General features: G+C 39.8%; 1 protein-coding gene across 2 annotated transcripts in view; it reads right to left on the bottom strand.

The window, feature by feature from the left end:
* The window catches only part of OTUD6B (OTU deubiquitinase 6B), a 57,885-nt gene that overhangs the window by 29,574 nt on the left and 17,529 nt on the right, over positions 1 to 10,782 (bottom strand). The window lies entirely within an intron of this gene.

Raw genomic sequence — 10,782 nt, 5'->3', positions numbered from 1 at the left:
TTTCCAACTTGGTTCCACTCTCCCCATCACTTTCAGGTACACCAATCAGACATAGATTTGGTATTTTCACATAGTCCCATATTTCTTGGAGGCTTTGTTCGTTTCTTTTTACTCTTTTTTCTCTAAACTTCTCTTCTCACTTTATTTCATTCATTTGATCTTCAATCACTGATACCCTTTCTTCCAGTTGACCAAATTGGTTACTGAAGCTTACGCATTTGTTATATAGTTCTTGTACCATGATTTTCAGCTCTGTCAGGTCATGTAAGGACTTTTCTACATTGGTTATTCTAGTTAGCCCTCTGTCTAATCTTTTTTCAAGGTTTTTATCTTCTTTGCGATGGGTTCGAACTTCCTCCTTTAGCTCTGAGAAGTTTGATCATCAGAATCCTTCTTCTCTCAACTCGTCAGTCATTCTCCATCCAGCTTTGTTCCATTGCCAGCAAGGAGCTGCGTTCCTTTGGAGGGGGAGAGGCACTCTGATTTTTAGAATTTTCAGCTTTTCTGCTCTGTTTTTTCCCCATCTTTGTGGTTTTATCTACCTTTGGTCTTTGATGATGGTGACGTACAGATGGGGTTTTGGTGTGGATGTCCTTTCTGTTAGTTTTCCTTCTCACAGTCAGGACCCTCAGCTGCATGTCTGTTGGAGTTTGCTCAAGGTCCACTCCAGACCCTGTTTGCCTGGGTGGCAGCAGTGGAGGCTGCAGAAGAGTGAATATTGCTGAACAGCAAATGTTTCTGCCTGATCGTTCCTCTGGAAGCTTCATCTCAGAGAGGTACCTGGTCGTGTGAGGTGTCAGTCTGCCCCTACTGGCGGGTGCCTCCCCGTTAGGCTACTTGGGGGTCAGGGACCCACTTGAGGAGGCAGTCTGTCTGTTCTCACATCTCAAACTCCATGCTGGGAGAACCACTACCCTCTTCAAAGCTGTCAGACCAGGACATTTACATCTGTAGAGGTTTCTGCTGCCTTTTGTTTGGCTATGCCATCCCCAGAGGTAGAGTCTACAGAGGCAGGTAGGCCTCCTTGAGCTGCAGTGGGCTCCACCCAGTTCGAGTTTCCTGGATGCTTTGTTTACCTACTCAAGCCTCAACAATGGCAGGCGCCCCTACCCCAGCCTTCCTGCCACCTTGCAGTTAGATCTCAGACTGCTGTGCTAGCAATAAGGGAGGCCCCATGGGTGTGGGATCCTCCGAGCCAGGTGTGGGATATTATCTCCTGGTGTGACGTTTGCTAAGATCCTTGGGAAAATGCAGTATTAGGGTGGGAGCGATCCGATTTTCCAGGTGCTGTGTGTCATGGTTTCTCTTGGCTAGGAAAGGGAATTCTCTTACTCTTGTGCTTCCTGGGTGAGGCGATGCCTCGCCCTGCTTCAGCTGTCACTAGGTGGGCTGCACCCACTGTCCTGCATCCACTGTTCTGCATCCACTGTCCAACACACCCCAGTGAGATGAACCTGGTACCTCAGCGGGAAATGCAGAAATCACCCGTCTTCTGTGTCACTCACGCTGGGAGCTGTAGCCTGGAGCTCTTCCTATTCGGCCATCTTGGAACCGCCCACCAAGCTTCCTGAGTTCTTAACAAAGCCTTTTATAGCTATGCCTTTTCATCTTCATCATTTTACTCAGAGTTCCCTGGATTGGCTCTGTCTGGAACAGATTGCTTAATTTTGGCATCATTCACTGTCTGCAGAGGTTAGGAATGAAAGAAAGTATTTTCAAACCCAAAAGTTGTGGCTATTTCATATTGAACATTTTTTTTTCTTGCTTGCCTTTCTCCTTTTGTCTTTTGCTATAGAGGCTAGAAGAATCCAGATAGCACCTTCAACATTGCCTAGAAACCTCTTTAGTGAGATCATGCAGTTGAGCTATACTTATTTTCTACTGTTTCATGGAAAATAAATTTCCAGCATAGCTAAAATTTCTGCTACTATGTCACAAGAGTCACCTTTCTTCGTTTCCAGTAATACCTCTCACCTTGTTTAAACTTTCACCAATAGCTTCCTGAAGTGACTGTTAACAGTCTCTTCAAGGCCCTTCTAACTTATACTCAAGCTCAGTTCCAAAGCTCCTACTTCATGGCTTAGTAGCAGCAAATTGTATATCCAGATTTAATAAAAAATAGTAACAATACAAACCATTAGGAATTATATAGCATATAGGTTTCATCACAGGAATTTGATCTTATATAACTATGGGAGCTGGTTAAGCCCTCTATATAAGGTTGTTTACTTTTGTGCCCAGTGTTATGCCTTCCCTAAAATCCAGAGAAGCCAAAGGAGAAGATCTAGCAGAAGTGATAGTACACAAAGTGGCAAAGAGTCTGACCTGTTGGTTCAAGGAAGATTTCCTGCTATTGACTGCTGGGTCCAGTAATAATGGATTAGAAAGAGCTAACCAGATGATGAAGTAAATGTGAAGTGGAAAAGCATTTAAATAAAAGCACGAAAAAAAGGTTCATGGGCATGAAATACACAGGCCATGGGGAGTATAAATAATTTATTCTAGTGCATATATCTAAAGAAAGGAGTGATGGGAGGTGACGCTGGAGAAGTAAATAGGACCTGTCATGAAAGACCTCTTTTAAATGCCGTGATAAGGAGACTTCATCCTATAGGACTAAGAAGTCATCATAAGGATTAGGTTAGAAAGTATATTAAAATATGCCCATATTTAAAATAAAAAAATTTGTTTTAATCAAGTGATTAAGAAGTGATAGTTACGAAGGAAATTTATACTTGAATCCCTAGAAACAGAAGGCATGGCATGCCACGCAGGGCCACGTGGGAAAGGACTGGGGGACTGTCAGCAGGTAGAATAGAGTAGCAAGGGTAGAAAGTCTAGGCTAGAGGGCCAGGCACGGTGGCTCATACCTGTAATCCCAGCACTTTGGGAGGCCGAGGTGGGCAGGTCATGAGGTCAGGAGATTGAGACCATCCTGGCTGACATGGTGAAACCCCGTCTCTACTAAAAATACAAACAAATTAGCTGGATGTGGTGGCGAGCACCTGTAGTCCCAGCTTCTCGGGAGGCTGAGGCAGGAGAATGGTATGAACCCAGGAGGCGGAGCTTGCAGTGAGCCAAGATCGCACCACTGCACTCTAGCCTGGGTGACAGCGCAAGACTGTTGTCTCAAAAAAAAAAAAAAGGAAGTCTAGGCCAGAGTCTTTATTGGAGTTCCTGTGGAAAATACAAAGCAGGGAAGGGTAAACAGTTTAGGACTAGCTAGTGTGAATAATTCTGGTGGGTTTTGGGATTTAGAGGTGGTCCCCAGTGGTCTGGTACCTGGCCCTGGGATGATTAAAGCAAAGGACTATTGTTTCCTAGGGTGTACGGGTCAGACAGAGGAGGTCTGGCTTAGGACTGGTTAGTTTGCATATCAAAGTCATGCTCCAGGCTGCACCTGCCCTTTGTTATCTCTAAGAACCAACTAACCCCAGTAGGAACGGCCCCTCCTCAGCCAGAAAGGTTTTTTAAGATGTCAAAACATCAGAATATACAAAAAATAAAAATTAAAAATATAAGTGATACAGGAAAGTGGTAGTCAGATTTGCATTTGTGGCAGTTCACTTTAGTAGCATAAAAGAATGGTTTAAGGGAGTAAGACCGGAGGCAGGAATGGCTTCTGTACTATTCCAGGTGATAGGGAAAACAAGATGGAGATAAAGTGATAGGTATAACCTGGGTAAGACTGTGACTAGAATCTGGTCTCTTTGTAGGAACATTAGATACGCCACAATTTAGGATGTGGAGAGATGAGAGTTGTGTAATATTTAGCAGGGTACAGCTGTGACGCAGGTCTAGGTTTATTAAGATACTGAGAATCTAGGAAAGAAAGATTCAGAAAAAGAGATGGAGTTTGCTCTTTCAAACCTTTGAGTTTTCACCTGTATCTTAAACACACTCCTTATGGACACCAGCTGAAAATGAAAGGGTTGCTTATCTCTGTGCCGTACATGCTAGCCTCATGGAATGTCAACATCTAGAGCTTTCCCAGCAACCCGAAATCAATCCATTTGGCAGGTAAATTGAAAAAATCACCAGCTTTCTGAGACAACAACAGCCCGTGAACTCAGCAAAAAACTAGGAATCTAAAGTTGAATGTTAATCCAGACGGTTACTGACTTATTGTGTAAATTTAGAAAGCCAGTCAAATTGCCTGTATCTATCTCTCTTCTCATCAGTAAAACAACAAGAAAGAATGCCAATCTATTCCACAGAGATTGTGTGGGAAACAGCTAACTAATGATTATAAACTATTCTGGAAGTATAAAGTGCTGTAAGAATGCTAAAATATACAGTATCCTAGGAACTCAAGGACCCTAAAATTGAAACAATCATTTATTTTATTAACAGAGAAGGGTTGTTTCATTTATTAACATTCTATAATACAAAATAATCTGGCTAATTCTTAATACAACAAGGGCCCATGATAAATTAAAATTTTGGAAGTTGGAAAATGCATGAAAACAGGAGTTCATAAACACAGGTTATGGCAGAAACCAATGTACTTACTTGATTTGTTTTGGCAAGCTTATTTTGTGATTTAAAATGTGGTCTGAGACTTGGGGTAAAACTTTCAAACATGAGCAGATGCTTCATATACTTGAAAACTGCTGTAGAAATTCTGTCCTGTAATAAAGAAGGGTACTAGGTTTCTCTTTGTTCGTTTTCTTTTTAAATATGGAAATGGAAGTTTTGATTTAAAGGTCTTGGGATTCTCAAAGCCTACCTTTTGGAGTCACTTACTAGCTATCTGACTAGCCTGCCTTCTAGAGTCACTTACTAGCTACGAAGCTTAAGCAAATTATTCATTCTCAATGTCCTCAAGTCTCATTTTCATTCTCTAAAAAATAGGGATGAAAATAGCAACCCCTACTTTCCATGAGGCATAAATAAGCCACATATGCAAAGCATTTAGCACACTGCCTGGCACACAGTAAGAGCTCAGTAAAAGGTAGTGGTTTGCTGTTGTACAATCTCATGTACACATTTAAATTAAGAGCTCCACTTTCTGTTAACAAATCTCAAGTGAGCAAGCACTACCCCTGAGACTGATAAAAGGTGCTAACATGTGCCCACTGTGCCACAGATCTGTCTCCCTGATGCCACTTTCTTGCCACTATACTCTTCTTTATCCGTCACTACTTCAACTTATTGCTTAGATATCTGAGTATACTCTTGTTAGAGAAGCTCAAATGAGGGGCTAAAGATCTGTTGGAGATGTTATACAAGAGATCCTTAAACTGGCTACATGGCTGGAAATAGATTACTGGTTCACAGACTTTAAAACAGAAAGAGATTTGTAAGAAATACAGAGTTACCAACTCTTAATTTTGTCAAGTGAGGACATTTTTTTTTATTCACTCTCAACTACTGCCACCACAAATTCATAAAAGGACACTTTAAACCCTTCTGTTGAAAGAAGATGACATATATATGTTTATTTAAATTGATTAAATTTGCTTTATGAAAATCTCACTATCTTATACTAAATGTTGTTATGCTACCAGTGAGATCAGTTTACAGACCAGCATCTAATTACCACTAGGCTAGAGGAATCTCTCAATATTGTACTTAAAAACACATACATAAATACACATATATATTTTTATATTTTGGGGAAGCTTTACCAAGTATTAAACATAGAAAACAGAAGTAGTCCATCAAAACAAAAAGTAGCAATGAATAGATTACAAAATAGAATACTGAGATAAACTAAGCAGTAAGAAAGCTAAACATCTACAAAGTCTAATAAAGTAAGGAATAAACCAAAAAGGGGATAAGATAATGTCAAGATTTTGGCATGGAAACTAAGCCTTTTTTTTTTTTTTTTTTTTTTTTTTTGAGACATAGTCGTGCTCTGTCCCCCAGGCTGGAGTATAGCAGTGTAATCTCTGCTTACTGCATGCAACCTCTGCCTCCTGAATTCAAGCGATTTTCCTGCCACAGCCTCCCGAGTAGCTGGGATTACAGGCATGCACCACCAGGTCCGGCTAATTTTGTATTTTTAGTAGAGACAGGGTTTCTCCATGTTGGCCAGGCTGGTCTTGAACTACTGACCTCAGGTGATCCACTGGCTTTGCCTCCCAAAGTGCTGGGATTACAGGCGGGAGCCACCATGTCCAGCTGGAACTAGGTATTTTTGACTGAGAAAGGAAATTTAAGTTAGCAGACCAGGTGGAGATAGTGGTGGGTGAAACCCTGTTTGAAACCTCCAGCCACTGCTCACCTCTTGCTGAGTCTGCCACAAGGAAATCCTGGCTCAGTGTAGACAGCCATTCTAATTTTTTTAGAGAAGCTGGAAATATGAATTTTTGGTGAAATCACCCCTTAAATGCTACCAACTACCTCACATCTGTTTTTTTCTTTAAATCAGTACACAGGTCTAACAAAATATGTCTCTGAGCCACATTCAGTCCAGCAGTTTGGAAGCTCTGACATAAGTGTGAAAAAGAGGGTCAAGGATAACATCCTAAAGGATATTCAGGTGAAGAGGCTCAGACCAGAACAGCACCTAAGGAGGAGGAACCATTTGGCAAAGAGTAGTGTATTAGTTAGGGTTCCCTAGAGGGGCAGAACTAATAGGATGGATATACATATGAAGGGGAGTTTATTAAGGAGTATTGACTCATAAAGTGAAGTCCCATAATAGGCCATCTGCAACGTGAGGAACAAGGAAGCCAGTCCAAGTCCCAAAACTTCAAAAGTAGGGAAGCCAAGAGTGCAGGTCCAGGAGCCCTTGGCAAATCACTAGGGTAAGTCCAAGAGTCCCAAAGCTGAAGAACTTGGAGTCTGATGTTTGAGGGCAGGAAGCATCCAGCACAGGAGAAAGATGAAGGCCAGAAGACTCAGCAAGTCTGCTCATTCCACTTTCTTCTGCCTGCTTTATTCTAGCCATGCTGGCAGCTAATTAGATGGTGCCCACCCAGACTGAGGGTGGGTCTGTCTCTCCCAGTCCACTGACTCAAATGTTAACCTTCTTTGGCAACACCCTCAGAGACACACCTAGGAACAATACTTTGCATCCTTCCATCCAATCAAGTTGACACTCGATTTTAACCATCACAAGTAGTATTATGGAAAAAGATCATTGCAAGGAGAGTGTAGTCTACAGTGCTAAAGGCAGCAGAGATTTCCAGTTAGTTAAGGATAAGTTAGCAGTTCCTGGTATTACTCTTAGAAGCAGTTTCAGTGACATGGTACAGACCTAATACAGACTGTTTTGAGTCAGGGGGAGGAGAGGAAGAAAGAACAAAACAAAACAAAATATATATAGATATTCAAAATTATAAGTTTAAATAAATAGCTCCATGTGCAAAGGGTATCATTCTTCAATAATTAAAAGAAACTTTGTAAATATATTACAACATACACAAAATATTTCTTTAAAGCACTTGAATATTCTTTATGGAGCTTAGGAAAGGTATTTCCTTAATTCACATTAATTCACCCACAATAACAAAAGAGTTTAAGAAAATCAAAACCAAACCTGACAACCTCTATGTCAATCAAGAATCTTGACAGCTAAATCCTAAACAGAGTATAAATATCAAAGTTTGAGATATTCAGTAGAAAGCAAAACAGAAATACTATTAAAATGTTTGCCTTATTATATCAGATATTTCTTGGTCTCATAATATCCTACAAGTTACTGAAAATTTCCTACATGCTTAATTCTAAGAGCAACAGTGAAATGGCCCCTCATTCTAGCATTCCAAGGCTCTGCTTTATAAACCACCTTAACAATCCCACTTTTCCAAGAGATTAGTAGCCTATCACATTTCTGCCTCCCATTTAGGTGACATATAATACACCAATAACCAACCTGTAAAATAATAACTATTATTCTCATAAATACCATAAATTATACAGAATATGCTATATACGTTATTGAAACATTCCTACTTATCTTTATAGTTCTTCTACTAGGAAAACATTATTATTCCTATTTTACGTAAGTAAACAGGAGCTCTGAAAGGTTAGTCAATAAGCGCCAGGGTCAAGACTGAAATAAGTCTGAACACAAAGACTACGATTTCCAGTACATGTAATAATGCTTAGTAATGTTCACGAAATATTCCAGCTCCCTGCCTTCAGGACACAGGGTAGGACTGCACTTCTGGGCACTTTCCTACTTAGGTGAAGCCATGTGACCGACAATGAATGGAAATGAGATGTGTTTCTTCTAAGCCACAGAATTTACTTGCTGGAGGGAGATCCTCCAGAATGCTCTCTTCTAATAAAGTTTAAGATGGTGACAGCTTCAATAGTTTGGGATCTACAGTACAAAATCATGGAGCAGGGCCCTTGGCCAACTTGCAAAATGTAGCAATACAAGAAACACTCCCATGTTGGTATGTGACACCAAGATTTTTGAGTTGTTACCATAGCACAACTCAGTCTATCCTGAATGCTACCATCAGTAATCCCAAAAGCCAAATAAACACATTTTAATAGGTAAAAATATGAAGAGAAAGGAAAAAAAGTTAAGGTCTATTCAGCTTTTTCAAAGGGGATTCATGTAAAGTCTGGCATTAAGCAGTTGCCAAAGTCATGTAAAGCAGATGACTAACTGCCTACTGTGTCCAATTTGTGATCTAAATGGTTTTCTTTAGAACTTTCCAAACTCGTTAGCAATAAAACTTATGATTTAGTAAGTGGTTCTCAACTGAGGACAGTTTTGTTCCCAGGGAGACATTTTTTGTTCTTACAACTTTGGAGGATGATGACACAGGTACTTAGGAGATGCCGCTGCTAAACATCTTACAATGACACAACAAAGAATTATCTAACTCAAAATGTTAACAGTGCCACTGATGAAACTCTCCGATCTAGGTATACAAGGCCTTTCTGATGTCAGTCACAAGACTAAGGGTGGGTGGGGCTGGGGGGAATGCCTGATTCAAAACAGCAATTTTCCATCAGGATTTGGCAAAGTGAAGAAAATGCTTACTTATTGCAAATTTAAATCCAATGAGATACCATCTCACAGCAGTCAGAATGGCTATGATTAAAAAGCCAAAAATTAACAGATGTTGCCAGATATGGAGAAAAGGGAACACTTATACACTGCTGGTGGGAATGTAAATCAGTTCAACCCCTGTGGAAAACAGTACGGAGATTTCCCAGAGAACTAAAGATGTAACTACCATTCAATACAGCAATCCCACTACTGGTTATCTACCCAAAGGAAAGGAAATCGTATTATCAAAAGACATCTACACTCATGTTTATCACAGCACTATTCACAATAGCAAAGTCATGGAATCAACCTAAGTGCCTATCACTGGTAGATTAAAGAAAATGTGGTACATAGACACCATGGAATACTATGCAGCTATGAAAAAGAATGAAATCATGTCCTTTGCAGCAACATGGATGTAGCTGGAAGCCATTATCCTAAGTGAATTAACACAGAAACAGAAAATTAAATACCACATGTTCTCGCTTATAAAGTGAGAGCTAAACAATGGATACACAGGTACATAAAGATGAAAATAACAGACAGTGGGGACTCCCAAAGGGTGGGGGAGATTGATAAACTACCTACTGGGTACAATGTTCACTATTTAGGTGACGAGTTCTAGAAAAACACACATTCCAGCATTATAAAATATACCCATGTAACAAATCTGCACATGTAACCTTTAAATCTAAAATAGAAAATTAAGAAATGAAATGAAAAATTTAAAACTCGTGTAATTTAAAGTGAGGTCATTATTTTTGTTCATCAAACTCATGCACTGGGGTTATTGATCCCCATGTTAATGCTATATTTGGTTAAAATTATAAACAATAAATAAGACTTTTTTGTCAACACAAGAGTGACAAAGAAAAAGGAGCTAGATTATAAATCATCCCTATTCACAGAAATAAAAATTCAGCAGCCTTATAGAAAAGCAGCAATTTGTTTCAGTATGTCATACTAGTCATACTGATTATACTGAAATAAGACAACTATAAAAGTTCTTCATGGTCAGTATATTAACAAAGGTTTTAATTTTTTTTTAACTGTACACTTATAGGATTCTTATACTTGTTTAGATTTATTAAAATCAGACATTATCCTAATTGGTATGTGAAGGTAAATTAGCTGAAACATTACTATTGGAAGTTAAGAAAAAAATAAAGCTTTCTTGGGTTCCCTTTCTCCCTTCAACTGACCACAAGACTTGAAGAATTCATCCAAGGGCAAGGTAAATTAAAAAGCAGGCCTTTTGTGAGCACAATTCTAAATCATATCCATCTCTCTATTTCCAGCAGTCTGTTAACCTAATGCAACTCCTTACTCATATCCTATTCTCTAAACTGATATTCTAAGCCTATCAACAAACATTTTTTAAGCATGCAATGCAGACAGGTCAGGCAATGTGCTAGGTATTTTAAGAGTAGTGAACAAGAAGTTCTTGTTTCTAAGCACTTAACACACTATGGAAAAAAAATAGATGAAAAACAAGTAAGTGATTACAAGTGTGTAGGTATTAGAAAGAAACAGGTGTGGGGAGGGTTGTCTCAGTAGGTACTGTTAATATGTAAGCTGACACTAGAAAGACAAGGAAGCTGGGTAAAGCAGGTTGGATGAAACATTCAATTCTGAATGGTAGTTCCAAGACCTTAAGTGGGAGAGAACAATGGTGGGTTAAAAGACTCATGTGTTGGCCGGGCGCGGTGGCTCAAGCCTGTAATCCCAGCACTTTGGGAGGCCGAGACGGGCGGATCACGAGGTCAGGAGATCGAGACCATCCTGGCTAACACGGTGAAACCCCGTCTCTACTAAAAATA

The sequence above is a fragment of the Rhinopithecus bieti genome, unplaced genomic scaffold (genome assembly GCF_001698545.2).
Source record: "Rhinopithecus bieti isolate Rb0 unplaced genomic scaffold, ASM169854v2 scaffold_5179, whole genome shotgun sequence".
In the NCBI taxonomy this organism is placed as follows: domain Eukaryota; kingdom Metazoa; phylum Chordata; class Mammalia; order Primates; family Cercopithecidae; genus Rhinopithecus; species Rhinopithecus bieti.
Note: the sequence above shows the minus strand (reverse complement) of the source record. Positions and strands in the feature narration are given on the sequence as shown.